The following is an 18,811-nucleotide window of genomic DNA, read 5'->3' as shown; positions in this document are numbered from 1 at the left end:
GGGGATATTTCAGCCTGTTCTGTATGCCAATGGAAATAACCAGGGGAAGAGAAATTCAGTGAAAAGTTTCAGAGCAAGCAGGCCAAGAGGTGGGGATTTGGTCTTAGATAGGCACAGTTTGTCTATTGTGATAGGAGGGAAGGTCAGGTTCATGAATATAGATGCAGACAGGCTATGGATTTGTTGGTGAGAGGGTTAGGTCATTCTCTTCCAGTGGCATCTATTTTCTCATGAGCCACGGGGAATATTCCAAGTTAATGTTCACTAGTAATAATTAAAGTAGCTGAGCACCTTCCTTTCTGTCTGCCTTTTCTTCCTTCCTGAATAATTCAGTCCAAAAGCCATTAGGTGGGAGCTCACAAGGTAGGCCTCCATGCTGGAGATTGGGGTGATGGTGGCCCAGATTGAGATGCCCCAACACGGTGAGAAGGGTGTCCATTCCTAGAAGAGGAACTTTACAGTGTGGTGTGATTGGAGGAGGGTGGCTGTGTTGGTGGGGGAAGAATGGTGGCAGTAGCAATGGGAAAGTGGTTAACATCTAGAGGACACTGACCTAGGAAATACAGTGAAGATGATGGTAGCCAGCTTCTTACTGTCAGAGGAGGGAATTACAAATATGGAAGAGCAGAAAAGTAAGATGAACTCTGTGGTGTCATTTTGGAATTGGAGATACTGATGTGATTGTGGTTTTAAATATAAATATAGGTACAGATATAAGTGCAGATATAAATATGTGTGTATATTTGTATGTATATACATACATATATTCCTTAGCTCTGTCACTGAGAGGACCAAGAAGCAACAGTATCCTAATGGCAATGAGCATTCCAGGTACCCAGATCTTGGTTTCTAAATACCATTTAGTGGGCTAAAAGGAACCATAACTTGTCGAAGAAATGACTAACTCCAGGGCTGGGACAGGGAAAATACAAGATGGAAACATATCAAAAGGGCAGAGCCAACTTGAAGGGGATATCATCGTTCACATCTGCGACAGTTTAAGCATCAAAATAAATACTGATAGTAATCCATGGAATAACATGGGTACATATAAATAAATGGATGAATAGATAGTGAAAAGGAAATACTTCTTCCTTAGGATAGAATGCAAACTAATAAACGGAAAAGGAATGATAGAATTATAAAATCATCACTAGACAACAATTATAGTAATAATTCATCCAAGAAATAACAATGGACATTAACATTAGGGTGGAAGTTTTTTAAGAAACATAGTCTCAAATTGATGCCCAATTTATGAATTACAAAAGTAAAAAGAGTAACCTTATAGTAAAGAAACCTGACCAAAACCTTAATCAAGTGACCAACATTCCAATTCCAGTAATGGGTCAAATCAAGATCTGATGGGATGCAGTGAGAACACACAAAGGCATCATCTCTGCGATACTCCTACCAAAAATGTATAGCCTGATCTAATCATGAGAAAACACCAGACAAACCCAAAGTGAGGGACAATATACGAAAGGCTTGTAACCTTCCAAAGTGTCAAAATTCTGAATGTCAAGAGAAAAACTGAAGAACTATTCCAAATTGAAGGAAACAAAAGAGACAACAGTAACTAAATCCAGTACATGATCCTAGATTGGATCTTTTGCTGTAAAAGACATTGTTGGGATACTTGACAGAACTTGAACAGGGACTGGACTATGGATTAGATGATAGTAATAGGGGGACTTTTTTGGATGATCATATGTAAGGGGCTATTCTTATTTGGGGTATTGGGGTGATGGGGCATAAGTCAACAACTCTCAAATGGTTCAGGATAAAAAGTTATTTGTACTCTTGAAACTTTTCTGTAGGTTTGAAATTATTTTGAAATCAAAAAGAATTGTAAAATAGCCAAGAGTAAAGAGATTTACTTTAAAAAATAAAAAAAGGAATAGCTAAGAACCTCTTGAAGAATGAGGTGGAGGACTTGCTGCACTAGTCATTATCACGTTACACTAATGAAGACAGTGTGACCTCGGACAGACTAGTGGAGCAGCACAAGGTGTCCACAAACAGAATGATGCATAGGTGAATGGTTGCTATATAACCAAGGTAATACTGCAGGCCAGAGCGGATAGACTGTCCTTAAAAACATAGGTCACCTCTTACCTGTTAGAGTGATTCTTACCAAAAAGACAACAAGTGTTGGCGAAGATGTGGGAAAAAGGGAGCCCTTGTGCACTGTTGGTGGGGATGTAGGCTGGGGTGGCCACTATTGAAAATAGTATGAAGGTCCTCAAAACATTAAAAATAGAACTGCCGTATGATCCAGAAATTCCACTTGTGGTATTAACTGAAGAAAATGAAAACACTAACTCAAAAAGATAATATGCACCCATGTTCACTACAGCATTATTTAGTGCAGTTTTTTACCATCATAGCCAGGATAGGGAAGCAACCTGTGTCCATCAACAGATGAATGGATGAAGAAGAGATCTATGTATATACACAATGTGTTATTATTCAACCATAAAAAAGGACATCCTGCCATTTGCGACAACATGGATGGCCCTTGAGGGCATTATGCTAATCAGAGAAAGACAGATTCTGTATGAACTCTCTCATACGTGGAATCTTAAGCCCAAGCTCATGGAAACGGAGAAGAAATTGGTGGTTGAAAGAGGTGAGAGGGGAGGGATGGGCGAAATGTGTTATCACAAGAAAAAAAATGTGTATGTGTGGTGATGGATATCAGACTTAATTGTGGTGATCTTTTCACGATATATGCGAATATTGAATCATTGTGTTATGTACCTGAAACTGTTAGAGATCTCAATAAAAAATACATAGTGCTGGGTCAATTTAATATCCACATGGAGCAAAAGGGAGACTAGACCCTACTTTGTTCCATACTCAAGTCAGTGTTAATTGGAGTGTCATTTAAATGAATAAGCAAGGGGCGCCTGGATGGCTCAGTCGTTGGGCATCTGCCTTTGGCTCAGGTCGTGGTCCCGGGGCCCTGGGATCGGGCCCCCCATCCGGCTCCCTGCTCCAGGGGAAGCCTGCTTCTCCCTTTCCCACTCCCCCTGCTTGTGTTCCCTCTCTCGCTGTGTCTGTCTCTGTCAAATAAATAAATAAAACCCTAAAAAAAAAAAGAATAAGCAAAACACTAACACTTCTAGAATACAATATAGAAGAATAACTTCCTGACCTCAGCGTAAGGAAAAATTTCTTAAACAGGATACAAAAAACACCATAAGGGAAAAGGTTGATAAATTGGATCACTTTAAAACTAAGAATTTCTGTTCATCAAGACACCATGAAGAGAGTGAAAAGGCAGGCCTTAAAAGACAAGATACTTGTGAAGCATAAGCCAACAAAGGGCTCATATCCAGACTATATAAAGAACTACAAATCAGTAAGAAAAAGGCAACTGAACAGAAAAATGAGCAAGAGACTGAAATAAGCACTTCACAGAAAGTAAATATCTAAATGGCCAATAAGCATATGAAATGTACTCAACAGCATTACTAATGAGGGGAATGCAAATTAAATTCGCAGTGTGATGCCACCATTTACCACCAGAATGGCAAAAATTAAAAAGATGGAAAATACGGAACGTTGACAAGGATGTGAATCAGCTAGCTTCTAATACATTGCTGGTAAGACTGCAAATTGGTACAACCAGTTTGAGAAATGATTTGGCATTATCTGTTAAAGCTGAACATACTCCCTTAGTTACAACAAAACTGTAGATGACTGGGTGGCTTATAACAACACAAATTCATTTCTCACAGTTCCGGAGGCTGAGAATCCCAAATCAAAGTGCTGGCAGATTTGGTGTCTGATGTAGGCCAGGTCCTGGTTCTTAGATGGCCATTTTCTCCCTTGGCCCTCACATGGCCAAAGGGTCAAGAGGGCTCTGTGAGGTCTCTCTTATAAGGGCACCAATCCCATTCATGGGTGATCCACCTTCATGACCTAATCACCTCCTCCAAGGTCCCACTTCCAGATACCATCACACTGGGGATTAGGTTTCAACATTTGACTTTGGGAGGACACAAATTCACTTTATAGCACATACCCATAACTGATGACCCAGCAATATCATGCCTACGTACATCCCCGATAACATCCAATAGCATTCATACTAGCTACAAAGTGGAAAAAACCAAATGTGCCTTGTAGTAAAAAAATATATATGGAGGCATATGGAATATTATACATTATTTTTAGTATATGTGCTGCTGAAGCGAGCACTGGAATATTATACATTAATACAGATGAATGAATTATGGCTACATGTAAAAATGGGTGATTCTCACAAACTTGAGGAAAAGAAGTATTAATACATATTGTATAATTCCATTCATATGAACTTCTTAAAAAGATAGAGTACATGATAGTGTTTATGGATGGATGCTTATGTGGTAAAACTATAAAGAAAAATGAAGTGTTAGCATAAATGGATAGCAGTGACCTTTCTGGGGGCCAGAGGGGGTACTGATGAGAACAGACACAAATAGGTCTTCAAAGGTCCTGGTAATACTCTTTCTTTGCCTGGGTGGTAAATTGATCTATTTAATTTATGATAATTCACTGGGCTGTACATTTATGTACTTACTGTGTCTTATACTTCACAATAAAAAGTTTTTGAAATAAATTTAAACAGGTTTAAGGCTATCCCTACGACAAAGCCATTTCTGCTCTCTTGACAATGCCTACCAGTTAGTAACTGACATTTGTACTGAGCATTTTATTTATTTATTTATTTTTTTTATGACATTCATCTTTTTTTTTTTAAAGATTTTATTTATTTATTCATGACAGAGAGAGAGAGAGGCAGAGGGAGAAGCAGGCTCCCAAGGAGCAGGGAGCCCGATGCGGGACTCGATCCCAGGACCCTGGGATCACGACCTGAGCTGAAGGCAGACGCTTAACCATCTCAGCCACCCAGGCGCCCTGTACTGAGCATTTTATATACATCATCTCTTATTGCAGTAATCCTATAAATTAGGTACTTTTATTATTCCCATTTTACAGATAAGGAAACTGAGGCTTGGAGGGGTTAAGTAACTTGCCAAAGGTCATACAGCTAGTAAACTCCACCCAGTCCCGTTCTCCCCAGAAGTCTGACTCTTAATTGCTGCAGGATCCCCTTTCAGCTGATGCCTTATCCTGCTACCAAGACCTTCAGGGCATCCCTGATTATTGTAAACTGCCATAACCCTCCCCCCCACCACGGCCTCTAGTCCAGTGCCTTGTACAATATAAGCCTTCAATAAAGGTAGTTCCATTCTTTTCATCCACTTTCTCTCATGTACCGGCTGCACTGGTGCAAGATTTTTTTTTTTTTTTTTTTTTTCTTTTGGGAAGTTATTGGGTTTTGAAGCAGAGGAAAAAAAATCACAAAAAGCCCCCTGCCTGTGGCTGTTGTTAGTTTTGCTTGCCGGGGTTCAGACAAATTCCCTACTTCCTTTTTTTTTTACCTTCCCTGAGCTCCAAGACATCTGCTTAACTTCATCGTGTTCCCTCCCTTGGCCTACCACCCAGGAAGCAATAGATGGAGAAACAGCCAGGCTGTGTGCATGCCTTCTGCTTCTGCTTCCGGAGGGTGCCCCAGGTGCAACCACGCCGCAGTCCCTAGGTGGGCCAGGAGGGTGCAGGGCGCAGAGCCCAGCCATTCTAAATAAAACTCCTACTTCCACATTGCTACTGGTTTCCCAAGGTCTTCTGAGGCAAGAAGACTCCCAAAGAAAAGTAACTTGGTTTGGAATTCTCAAGCCGTCTTCAGTGGTGATTGGCCACTGGCCTTGAAGCCAGAGCTGCTCAATAATACAGGTACAGAGCAGGTGCACTGGGACCCATGAAATATCACCAGCTCAGCTTCTGCCACTTGCCCTCACTATGCCCTTTTCCTATTGCTAGAAGATTAAAAATAACAAGAGAAGAAATCAAATTCTGAGAACTCTACACATGTTTTCCTCAACAGTTTTTACCACCATCTCAAGTTGTCCAAAACAGCTAGTTATTTACAGTTCCCTCACCTCTCCTGAACTGGCTCTTCCTCAGGATTTATTTTGATACCTGTACCACCTACCTTATGGGTCTGAAGTCTAGGGGTCCACAGACTCACCCCACCCCCACCCTCTCACCCACCTACTCTTGCCCACCTTCAAGTACCATCCATTTGGACCTGACAGTCCTTTAGAGCCAGGAGAACTTGGGCCACTCCCTGGTTTATAGACAGCTTGAATCACATAAATAAAGTCCTTAGAGTGAGCATTCTAGGTACTAAAAAGATTATGGCTGGTCGATAACATCCTTCGGGAAAATCTCTATAAATCTGTAGAGGGTAGTATAAGAAGGGCAAGGTCTCTTCCAGTGCTTTTTTCCATAATCTCACGCAGACCGTAATGATGTTCACTGTGGCCTACGTAAAAGTATCCTTCGAGTTTGTTCAATTATCAGGTGGCCAGGTGTTTTCGGGGGAAATTTGCCTTGCCTTCCCAGCTGCAGGGAAGAATCTTGAATAACCTAAGCCAATTATAGTAATTCCATTTTCCTTGCCAGTGATTGGCTAGGAGTGGGCATGTGATCTAATTCTGGCCAATGAGGTATGGGGGAGTTTTCTGGGTGCTTCTGAGAAGGTTAAATAGGGACGTTAGGCTGGGTTTTATGTCCCCTGTTGGCTTTGGATGTTGCTGTGTGAGTGCACAAGACTGGAGCTTGGGTGCCCACCTGTGATCACGGAACAACAGGCCTGACGACTGAGATCAAGACACCGTGGATAGCAGAGGTAAAATGTGGGAAGAGCCCGTGCATCAGCTAAAACTGGTCTACCATTAGACTTCTTATTATGAGAGGTGATACTTTTCTCCTCGTCATTTATGTGGTTGAACTGAGTTTGCTGTTACTTGGGCTGAAAACCCGATTCATCTGCATTTAACACAGATGCAGCCTCCCTCTCCCACTTCCTGTGTTTCCCTCATTAGGGCACCAACTTCAGGCTAGCTTTTTTTTTTTTTTTTTTTTTTTGGGGGGTTGGGTTTTTTAATTATTTCCTCACATTCAGTCACCTCAGCCTCTTTCTCACCAAATGCTTGCTCAAGGTTAGACTTGTAATCTCTAGAATGGAACAGTGTGAAATGAATTCCCCAATCAAGTACATCAGAATTACATGGGAAATGGGCAGAAGATCCAGAGAAGATACACAAATGGGCAATAAGTGCATGAAAAGATCTTCAATATCACTGATCATTAGGGAAATGCAAATCAAAACCACAGTGAGATACCACTTCCCACCCCCTAGGATGGCTGCGATCAAAAAGGACACTAGCAAGTGTTGGCGAGGATGTGCAGAAACGAGAACTCTCATACACTGCTGGGAATGTGAAATGGTGCAGCTGCTTTGGGAGAGTCCGGAAGTTTCTCAGAGGGTTAAACATAGTTACTGTATGAGCTAGCAATTCCACTCCTAGAAATAGACCCCAGAGAACCGAAGACCTAGGTTCACACAAAATCTTGTACATAAATGCTGATAGCAGCTTTATTTATAATAGTCAAAAAGTGGAAACGACCCAAATCTCCACCAGCAGATGAATGAAGAAACAAAATGTGGCATATCCATACAGTGAAATATTATTTGATAGGGAAGGGAATGAAGTTCTAATACCTGCTATGGTACAGATGAGCCCTGTAAAACATGCTAAGCAAAAGAAGCCAGTCACAAAAGGTCCTGTGCTGTGTGAATCCATTTATATGAAATGTCCAGAAGAAGCAAATCCACAGAGACAACAAAGTAGATAGTGGGTGCCAGGGTAAGTGTTAGGGGGAACAGAGAATGACTGCTACAAAGTACAGGGGGGTTTTTTGGTGGTAATAGTTGTACAACTCTGAATATACTAAAAATCATTGAATTGTGTACATTAAACGGGCGAGTTTTATGATAGGTGAATTATATCTTAAAGCTGTTTAAGAAAGAAATCCAATTAAACCATTTTTGCTTTCTGAATTTACAAGAATTGGAATTGCTCCCATTCATTTGTTAAAAAGAAATAATATAGGCAAAAACATTTGCTATATAGGATAATAATAAATGTGACTTTGATGCATCTAAAAAAAAACACACACACTTGGGGAGTTTAAATTATGGATTCCCTGGGCATCTCCTGAGACCGACAGATCGGACTCTCTGGGAGTGAGGTCAGGGAATGCACAGCTCCCCAGAGAGAGACCCTCCTCATGCTCAAGTTTGCCAACTGAGAGATGAGAGGAGAGCTCTGGCCTTCCCAATAATGGTTCCTGCCTAGTGGAAGGTGCTTATTTGCAGAAAGAAGGCTGAGTGTTGCATACAAAGCCATAGCACAGTGTATCATGAAGACACAGTTATGGCAGAGTTTTAGAGTCACAGACCTTATCTTGAGTCTTGGCTCTGTTAACCGGAAAGCTGTGTAAACGCTGAGAACTTACTTAAACCTCTTCAAGTCTGTTTCATAGTCTGTAAAATGGGGACAAGAACATTGCCCCCAGGGGGGCTGATGTAATAACAGTTAAAAGTCTGAGATGCTTCGTACAGTGTCTGGCTCCTAATAAGTTTTTATCAGTGGCATAAAAGAGTTGATATATTCTAAAGTATATCTTTACATCAATGTCAATCTTAGGAAAACACTATTTGAAGGATTTAGCTCAAGGGCACACAGAAATGTCTTTATTGAACTGTTAGCCATATGGTGAAGTCCATAGAATATAAACCCTATGAGAGCAAGGCCCTGTTTTTAGCTCCATGCTGTGTTTTCAGCGTCTGGAGAGTAGTTATTCTTAAATATTTGTTGAGGGCATGAGGGATACAGGGTTTTTCCGCAGTTGTTGTGAGTTAATGTTCCCTGAGTCTCTTGCCATAATGGGAGTAGTGCCATTTGCCTGATTGTGGACACCTGGTGTCTTAGTTGGCTCGAGCTGCTGTAACAAAATACCATTGCCTGGGTGGCTTAAACAAGAGACATTTATTTCTCACAGTTCTGGAGACTGGGAAGTCCAAGATCATGGTGCCGACTGATTTGTTGCCTAGTGAGGAAACTCTTCCTAACTTGAAGATAACTGCTTTCTCTCTGTGTCCTCATAGCTGTGTTTCTCTTTCTTATAAAACCACTAATCCCATCATGAGGGTCCCACCCTCATGACCTCATCTAACCCTGATTACTTCCCAAAGGCCCCGTCTTCAATTACCATCACGTTGCGGGTAGGGCTTCAACGTATGGATTTGGGGGACACAGTTCAGTCCATAACACCTGGTTCTTCCTCCAGCCCCAACTCATCAGCAAATATCTGTGCTTCTTCCCACCCCCCAATCCTAGCTAGACCTGCCAGAGATCTGCCTTTCTTGCTTCTGCCCACTCCTCCCCCTCCCAGCCCTGGCCAGCTTTTCTTCATATTGTGGCCCCTGTTCGCTGCTCTGCTCAGCTGACCAGATTTAGTCTATAAACTCACAGTAGGCAACATTTGTAGAGCCTTGTGTCAGTCCTGATAAATCTTTGTTCTCAAAAATTTCTACCCAAGAGAATGCCAGCAGACATGGAAATATCTTTGAAAAAATATCATTCTATCATGGTAGGACCAAGGTCTTTGCTAGAAGAGTTGGCATGCTCTGCTTGGACTGGCTGAGCTAATGGCTCCACATTGCACAGCCTTTTCCATTGGCACATCTTCGTTTCATTTGCTGTAGATTATCATCAGGAGCTGAAGTCAACAGTTGTGCCTCCTGAGCCTCAAGGAACAGGCTTCTGCTCCTTCTCTCTGTCAGCAGTGTTGGTTAACAAACACTGTCTTCCAACACGCCTCGCTTGGTGATCATTTGCCTTGGGTTTCTAACCTCTCCCTCCACAGATTGTTTGCTTTCTCTCTGAGGGCTGGTGTTTCCTGCACCTCCCAAATTAGTATCATCTGTGAATTTCATCACACACTATTTGCCCTGCTTCTCCCAGCTCATTAACAGGCGTCGATGTTTAAGACCTTCTCCATCATGGCAGGAGAGACCACCAAGCTGCCATGAGCTCTGGTGGGGGAGAGGGGGTTTGCCTCCAGTGCCAGGAGGTGGGCCCTGTCTAGAAAGAGGAAATCTTGGAGCATTTTAGAAGCCAGTTGGGAGCTCAGAGAGTCAGCAGTGGATAGATGAGAGAGACCCCCTGCATGCTCAAGTGGTCTGGCTCTTCCTCTCAACTCGGGAAGCTCTCCCCAGGCCTGAACTGGGGGCTCAGAGGCATCATAGCATCCCCTGCTCCTGTTGGTGAAGTGAGAGGCCACATGTCCTGGCTTTCTTCTTGGCCCAGAGGCTCCTACCCAGCAGACCGCCTTTGCTGCCCACTGTATCTTCATCCTGACCCCAGGCATTGTTTTCACTAGTGTTAGCACGAGACCTCGCAGAAGGTAAATACCCAAATGTTTGAGTGAAGGTATCTAGGTCTATGAATCAACTTAGAGTCAATATATGACCATCAGTATTGCCACACTGCGGGAATTCCAGTCAAAAGCAAAACTAAACATTTAAGTTGGCCTATGTGGTTTCATAATGGGGTTACATCATTTTCTTAATCTTTAAAAAACAAGAACAGCTTATTAAAATAGCATCTATATGCCATACAGTTCCCCCTTCTCAAATATACATTTCAGTGTCTTTTAGCATAATCACAAGGTTGTGCCACCATCACCACAGTCTAATTTTGGAGCATTTTCATCACCCTAGAAAGAAATCCTATGGCCTTTAGCAGTCACTCCCCGTTTCCCACACCGTTCCTCAGTCCCTGGCAACCACGAATCTACTCTCTCTCTCTCTCTCTCGAGTTCCTTGTTCTAGATATTTCACAAAAATGGAATCCTACAGTATGTGGCTTCTTTCACTCAGCACAATGTTTGCAAGGTTCACCCCTGCTGTAGCATGTGCCACAACTTCATTTTTTCTTATGATCAAATAAATTCCACTGTATGAATACGCCACATTGTTGATAGAGAGTAGGGTTTCCACTTTTTTACTATTATGAGCAATACTGCTGTGTTTGTGTAGACTTTTGTTTTCATTTCCCTTGGGTATGTACTTAGGAGTGGAATTGCTGGGTCCTATGGTACCTACCCATGCTTAAAATTTTGAGGGACTGCCAAGCTTTTCCAAAGTGGCTCCACCATTTTACATTCCCACCAGCAGTATCTGAGGGTTCTAATTTCTCCATATCCTCCTCATTACTTATGGCTTGTCTATCTTTTTGATCATAGTCATCCTAGTTGTTGTGAAGTGGTATTACACTGTGATTTTGAATTACATTTCCCTGATGACAAATGACATTGAACGTCTTTTTGTGTGTTTATTAACCATTTGTATATCTTCTTTGGAGAAATGTCTGTTCAGATTATTTGCCCATTTTTTAACTTGGGTTACTTTTTACTGTTGTGAGATTTCTTTAGGTATTTTGGAAACCAGTTCCTTATCAGATATGATTTGCACATATTTTCTCCCATTCTGTGGGTGTTGTTTGCAGCACAAAGCTGTTAATCTTTATGAAGCCCAATGTATTTGTTTTTCTTTTGTTTCTTGTGGTTTTGGCATCATAGCTAAGAAACTGTTGCCTAAATGAAGGTTATAACAATTTACTCCTATGTTTCCTTTTTTTTAAAAAAGATTTATTTTAGAGAGAGAGTGTGCATGGGTGAGGGGAGGGTCAGAGGGAGAGAAGCAGACACCCCACTGAGCATGGAGCCCAGTGCAGGGCTCCATCTCAGGACCCTAAGATCATGACCTGAGCTGAAATCAAAAGCTGGACACTTAACCTACTGAGCCACCCAAGCATCCCACCTATGTTTTCTTCTAAGAGTTTTATAGTTTTAACTTTTACATTTAGGTCTGTGACGCATTTTGAGTTGGTTTTTGTATATGGAGTGAGGAAGGGGTCTAATTTCATTCTTTTACAGGTGTACTTGTTATGAAAGAGTGAGAATAACTCCACCCCCTTCAGCCTGTGCTGTCAGATTATAACCCACGCCCTGGCCCATCCCACCTCTCAGGGCATCTAGCAGCAAGTGAAGTGGTACCTGAGATGCCATTTGGGGAAAGATGAGCATGGAGAGTATGCAACTAAAGAGCCAACAGACTGAGGGACCAGCTTTGGATTTCAACTGACAGCATCTCTTTTGCACCACCCACTCCTCTCCTGGTTGTTAAATTGGGAGCAGCATTACACTGGGAGTCACTTTGGACTTTTTAAAAATATGAAATGTTAAGTAGTGCCTCAAAGTTTGTGTCCTTGGCAGAATACTGCCTGGGGGAAACCACTAAGGCATGGTGCTTACTGAGTGTCAGACACCATTCTGGGTGTTTTACCTGCATTTACTCATTTATCAAGATACCTGTGAGCCCTCCCTTCAGGCCCATGCATCTCCCCTTCAGGGAGGAAGGTGGAAATAGCAAGGGGTGGGGGATAGGTTGGAGAGTGGAGGGGAGTGATATTAGGGAAGGGAATCCAATCGAGGAAGAAGATGGCATGTGTGGAAGAGAATGTTGGAATAAAGGAACATCTTAGAGCAAGCCTACCAGGGCTGCTCAAAGGCTGTGTGCATGTACATGCGTATGGGGGGGCATCTTGGTGTCTTTCTCATCTCTGTGCCTTCCCTTCCTCCTGGCATCTCTGCTGCTCTATGCTGCTGCTGCCCAGGGTGGGCCTCATGCTGTGGGTACCCACCCTGCTCTGCCCCAGTTCTTCAGGGAGCTCTCCTCCCCCTCACCTGGGTCACTATCTAATGAGATCAGCTAAACTTCAGCTCTGGGTTAACCAAACCAGATGATTTATTTGCATGTTGGCTTATCAGGCTTTAAAATGCTTTAGCTTTGAAGGGGCCAGTGTCAGGGCTGGTACCTCATTGGGTTGGAGAGGGAGAAGGGCCCCTTCAGGCTAAAGCCTTTTAAAGCCTGGTTTCCCTGACCCAGAGCAGTGAATCTTCCTGATGTACCCCCAGACCCTGGTCTCTGCCCGTCATGGACCTACTCCAACCTACAGTTGACACGGGATGTGAGAAGTGGAAGGAGCCCTGAACAAGGGGCCAGGCTATGAGGAACTAAAGCCCTGCTGAGTTGCCAACTACCTTTGTGCCCCTGGGAATTAAGTCCTCGCCTGGCCTCATCTGCCTGGGGAACATGAACGACTTGACTAGACTCTCGCCAGGCCCTTGCCCCCCAGCTCTGATTTTCCATATTGTCCTCCCAGGCAGGGCTGGCCGCTCTGGGTCCTGCTTTGAGCTTCCATAGCCGGTCTCCCCCCATCTGAAATGGAGGTCTGTGCCTTTCTCTTCCTCCATTTTCAGGGCATGTGGGTCAGATACATCTTGTATCTGCCATCTCTCAGGCGAGGCAGCTGCTAGGGCAGCCACTTACAAGCTCTGTGAACTTGGGCAAGCTCTCTAGTCTGTTTTGCCTCTATTTCTCCATCTATATAATGGGATAGGTTGTTGTGAGGATTAAGTGAGTCAATCATAAACCTCTCTGAACAGAGCCTAGCACAGGATAAGGGTTAACCATGAGCTCCCATTATCACAACTACTGCTGTTTTGCCTGTTTCCAGCTGATCCTGCACACAGCCTTGCCCTGTCTACCCTGGAAGGGCTGCCGAGTGTCAGGCCGTGCTGCTGTCTTGCTCCCCATTTCCCACTTGTTGAGCTGAGTTATTCTCTGTCACATCTCCCTCCAAGCTCCCCAGCCTCAGCCTGCCTTCCTTCTGGCCACATGGGGATGCACATAAATCAGACTTGGGGTATCTGCATGTCTTGGGTCCGGAAATCTACACATCTAAAACCTACATTTCCATACCTACGGAATCATTCTTGAACCCACAGTTTTCAATACCTTCCAGTATGTTGTATCTCTACCTGGTAGACTACACATTGAGATTTCCTCCTCTGTTCCCTTGGTCCTCCACGGTCTACTCTTGGTCCTAGATCTTTAGCTGTTGGGTGGCAGATTATTTTGAATCATTTGTTTTGGATAGTTTATAAATGATACCTATTTATAAACTTGGAAAATACAAGAAAGTGAGATAAAATAAGAAAAGTAGTTTTGTTTATTAATCCTTTAAGTGAAAATACACTTAGACATGAACAATGACATGATTTAATTCTTTAAAGAGATTTAGCTAACGTATTTTTAGTGACAAGTTTTTTTTTTTTTAAAAGATTTTATTTATTTGTCAGAGAGACCGAACACAAGCAGGGGGAGAGGCAGGCAGAGGGAGAAGCAGACTCCCCGCCGAGCAAGGAGCCCGATGTGGGACTCGATCCCAGGACTCTGGGATCATGACCTGAGCCGAAGGCAGCCGCTTAACTGACTGAGCCACCCAGACATCCCTAGTGACAAGTTTTAAGAGGAGTTAAACATGCTTATTTGACAATGATAGTAGTTTTAATTCCTTTTAATTCAATAATCCTTTATTTCTGTCCTAGTGAACAAATATCCCCTGTATTCTTAGCTACTGATACTTCTACATTCTGCATCACTTTCTCCCTGAACCAAGATGTTGATAGAAAAATTAGTTGTGTTATCAAATGCTGAATTAAACAAATTTATACCAGCCTCTTCATTGAAGGACTTTCCAGAGCCTTTAACAGTTAACATAATTTCCTAGGAATGACAGGCTGTATCGAGCATTGCCCAGACTCAATTATAGAAGAGTCCCACCCTTGTTTATAAATGTACATTTTAACATCTTGCTAGGAGTTAGGATTCCCTGAAACTCCATTTGAGAAACACCACTTTATATTAAGCCCGTCCAACTTTTCACCTGTTCACTTCACCCCCCCCCCGCCCCCCCACAAAGCCAACAGCACAGGATTACATGTGCCTGAGTTGAGGAGCAGCCTAGAGCCATTACTGATTTCTGTGTGAAGCAAACCTTGGGTGAAATAGAACATCGGGTGTGCAATAGAACACAGGGCTTCATGTCTTGGCATTGCTGCTCGAAAACTACGTGAATTTGGTTAATCATAGCTGAGGCTGTTTCCTTGCCTACAAACTGGGGATAATATCTGCCTCCCAGGGTTGTTGTAAAGAATAAATGACATTGTTCATGAAAGTGCTTAGTTAAATCTAAATGCTCTAGACAAGTAATTTTAAGGTGTTTATTAGTATAGGAATAAACCCAAAAATTGTAACCTTCATAGTATTGTGTTTTATCAACTTGGCTCATGCCTGGTGCTCCAGAATCCACAGGCCTTTCTAACCTGACAAACAGCATCCTCACTCTCTAGGACTTCCTGGAGAGAAACACAGAAGCACTTGCTCTGCTGTGCCAACCTCACCCTGGCCCACCACGGGAACCCACTCCATTCATGTTGGAAGTCCCCCTGCGCACGGATGCCCAACTGCTGGGCCAGGAGAACCGCTGCTCAGTCTGTCCTGGACGGTAAGAAGTAGCCAGAGCTCCAGGAAGCCATCACTTCCCTCCCCACTCTCACTCTGTCAACAGATCTTCACTGAGCTGGGGCCCCAAGGGGAAATAGCACACTAGCAAACACTCAGAGGTAGAAATTGGAGGCGCATCTCCTGCCAATGGTCCCCTTTCAATCTGGTGGGACTGGGCATGAGCCACCAACTTCAGAGTCCCCATTTCTCCATCTGCTAAAATGTCTGATATTGCTGACCTCATGAACAGCTTTGCAGACAAAAAAGAAAATGTCAAACTTCTGGCCCTCAAGGGGCTTCATTTTAGTGTGGGAGGAAAGATTCACCCTCTAAGTAAGAGCAAGTGACTTTTTTATGATGGAGCTGCCATAAGGCAGAATGTGATATCCACACATAGCTGTGTGGCTACCTGAGCTGGCCGTGGCCGAGGAACCTAACGTCGTGGTGTGATGGTGTCCTAGGTCAGGATGTCCTGACAAAATACCACAGACTGGGTGGCATAAATACAGTTATTTTCTCATAGTTCTGGAGGCTGGAAGTCTGAGATCAGGGTGCCCACAGGGTCGGGTTCTGGGAAGGACTTCTTTCCTGGCTTGCAGACAGCAGCCTGCTCACCATGTCCTCACAGAATCTTTGCTCAGTTAACATGTGGAGAGACAGACTCTCCAATGTCTCTTCCTATAAGGCCACCAATCCTATCAAACTAGAATCCTACCCTGATAACCTCATCCAACCTTAATTATGTCTGAATACAGTTACATTGGGGTTAGGACTTCAACAATATGAATTGGGGGAGGGGGGCACAACTCAGTCCGGAGCAGATGGCAGTGAGGTCAAGGCTGTGCACCATGTTCCCAGGGGATTAGCTGACTCACCCTGGTTCTGGGCACAGGTAGCTCACAACATAGGGGGGTCTGGATTTCATGCAGACCATCCTAACCATTACAATGGCAAAATGTTAGACCCCTAATCCTTCGAAATCCCTAGTTTACCCCTTACTTTGAAGGATGAGGAAATGAAATGAAGTGATACTCTTAAAGTCCCACAATCTAAATCCTTGACTCCCTTAGGGATTGCCATTTTCTAAAAAGCCATGCCCATTTAAGCCACCTTAAACTACTTCCAGGGCTGTGCATTTCCTGTATCGCAGGCACGTGTTCACATTTGAGCTTGCTTAATGTCAGGCCATTGTAAATAGATTTTTAGCAGCCCCCGTGATGAAATCTCAAGGCAGGGAACCCTAAGCCCAAACTATTCTCTTCCTACCCCCTTTCCCTTAGAAGCTTCTGGAACCTCCAAGGAAACCCTAGGGCTTCTAGGATATAAGCAAAAATTCACTTAGTCGAGTCCAACATCCTTATTTGAGAGAGAGAGGCCCAGAGGAAAGTGCGCTTCCCAGAGTTACACAGCAAGGATAGAAAGTTAGCTCCATGCCTGGGGCAGACCCAAGTTCTCCATTCAAAGGCTTGAGTTCTTCCAGTCCAGAAGACTCCAAACTCAACCAAGTGTCAGAATCACGTGGGTGTTTAAAATAGCTGTCTTTTCATGTGTGACTTCAAAGAATTCAATTCAGGAGGTCTAGACTGGGGCCTGGTACGGAGATATTTAAGAAACACCAAGTGACTGATGTGGCTGCTCTTGCTAGAACCAGGCGTTTTGTTCATAGTGTGTAAGCTTTATTGAAGCCAGCAGTAGGAGGAGTCTCTGAGGCTTTCAGCCCAAGTTGTCCTTGGCTTTGTATGTCCCTGTGGCACTAAGAGCTCTATTTTTGATTCCACCAAAGAACTGAAGGGTGATTCCTAGAGCTAGAGGTTGTGTCTGGTCCACAGCGTCACTTGGTAGACTCATCCAGAAAGTTCCCAACACATTCCTATAGGTGGAATAACAGGTGCAGACAGGCGATCCCACTAATTATCACCATCTGGATGAATAGACTAAAAAAAAAACAAAAAACAAAAATATGTGATGGAATTTTCCTTGCTTTGTTTTCTTATTTCTGGTGGCTTAAATATTGTGTTTGGTTTAAATACAGGCATGATTCGACCACAAATATTATGAGCAGAAAAGCCAACACAGCAGACTCTGTGGAGAGACCGTTGCTTTCAGGTAGGACATAAAAACAGTGCTTGCTGCGTCTGCAGGTGTTTCTGGTTCCTCCTGGCATGTGTCCCCTCATCCTCCCTGGGACATCTGTCTAGTTAGTGTACTCCCATCTGAGGGAGAAATAATGGGAGGGGAAGAGGTTAGATGGCTTAAGGTCACAAAGAATTGGTGCATGTGGACGGCAGGTCTTAGCTACAACCAGGTCTGGCCTTGGTTTCTGGCCCCCTGAGGTGGGACTGAGAAAGAGGGCTGAGTTCATGACCCCTGGGTTAAAGGAACCGGGAATGGACCTCCAGTTAACTGCGCTCGTTTTGTTTTGATGAGTAAGAAGGAACATTTGAAGTCATCGTCTGTGTAAAGTACCTTCCAAACCTGTGCAACATCCCCCTGGCCCCTGGATAGTTGTTGCTACCTTCATGATAACTGCTGAGAGGGGAAGGGGGCGGTCATTGTTGAGCTCAGCTGCCAGGGCACCCCTGGGGAGAGGTGGCTCTGATCAGCTGGCCCCTTCACTATTGGGGAAGGTGAGATTTTAATCCTGAAGATAGGGTCTTGGCAGACTGTCATGGTTTACATTCTGTTTCTGGGGGCTCTGCACCTGGCCTTTCCCCACGTCCCGCTCTCCTTGAAGAGCATAGAACTGGGTCTGATGTGGTCAGCAAGTGAGAACAAGGCTGCCCACTTTCCTCTTTTCCTGTAGCTTGGGAATCAGAACCAGGGCTAGTGTAGGTAGGCGGGTGCTGGCAATTCCAATTTGACCTGCTAAGCACCATGGGGCTCAGAGATATAAAAGGAGAGATCCCTGCCCAGCCTTATCCGAGACTTCACAGGATAATGCCAGGCAGGGGGACACAGGGCCGGGCCTGGTCAAGCAGGGTTCTGTGGGAACGCAGAGGGAGGAAGGACCTTGCTGCAGAGGGATGCAGCTGGGGTACGGCAGGGGTGAGCTGGCTTGTCCAGGCTTCTAGAATCAGATTCTGAAACCTAGCAAATCCAGGTTACTTACAGAATCTCTATTTTATGTCTATATGATCTTGGAGTACTGAACCTGCCGGTTTCTTTGAGTCTCTTTGCTTCTGTGGACAGGGTTGGTGCCAGGCTAAGCCAATTACCTATGAAAGCGAAAACATCTCTTCCGCCACTGGTTTCTCTTAAGTGAAGGCATGGGAGCCCTTGTTAAACAGAAAACGTTATCTGACCACATTATTAGTTGTAACACCTCAGTTCCATTTAGCAAAGCAGATTTGCTGATCCCTACCAGGGCTCTGGGAGGACAGGTCAAGGGACAGGTGCTGTTTAGTTAGTTGTGAGATGGAATGAGAGAAC

This window comes from Neomonachus schauinslandi, chromosome 12 (assembly GCF_002201575.2).
Source record: "Neomonachus schauinslandi chromosome 12, ASM220157v2, whole genome shotgun sequence".
Classification (NCBI taxonomy): Eukaryota; Metazoa; Chordata; class Mammalia; order Carnivora; family Phocidae; genus Neomonachus; species Neomonachus schauinslandi.
The sequence above is the reverse complement of the archived record's forward strand: the minus strand, read 5'-3'. Positions refer to the sequence as shown.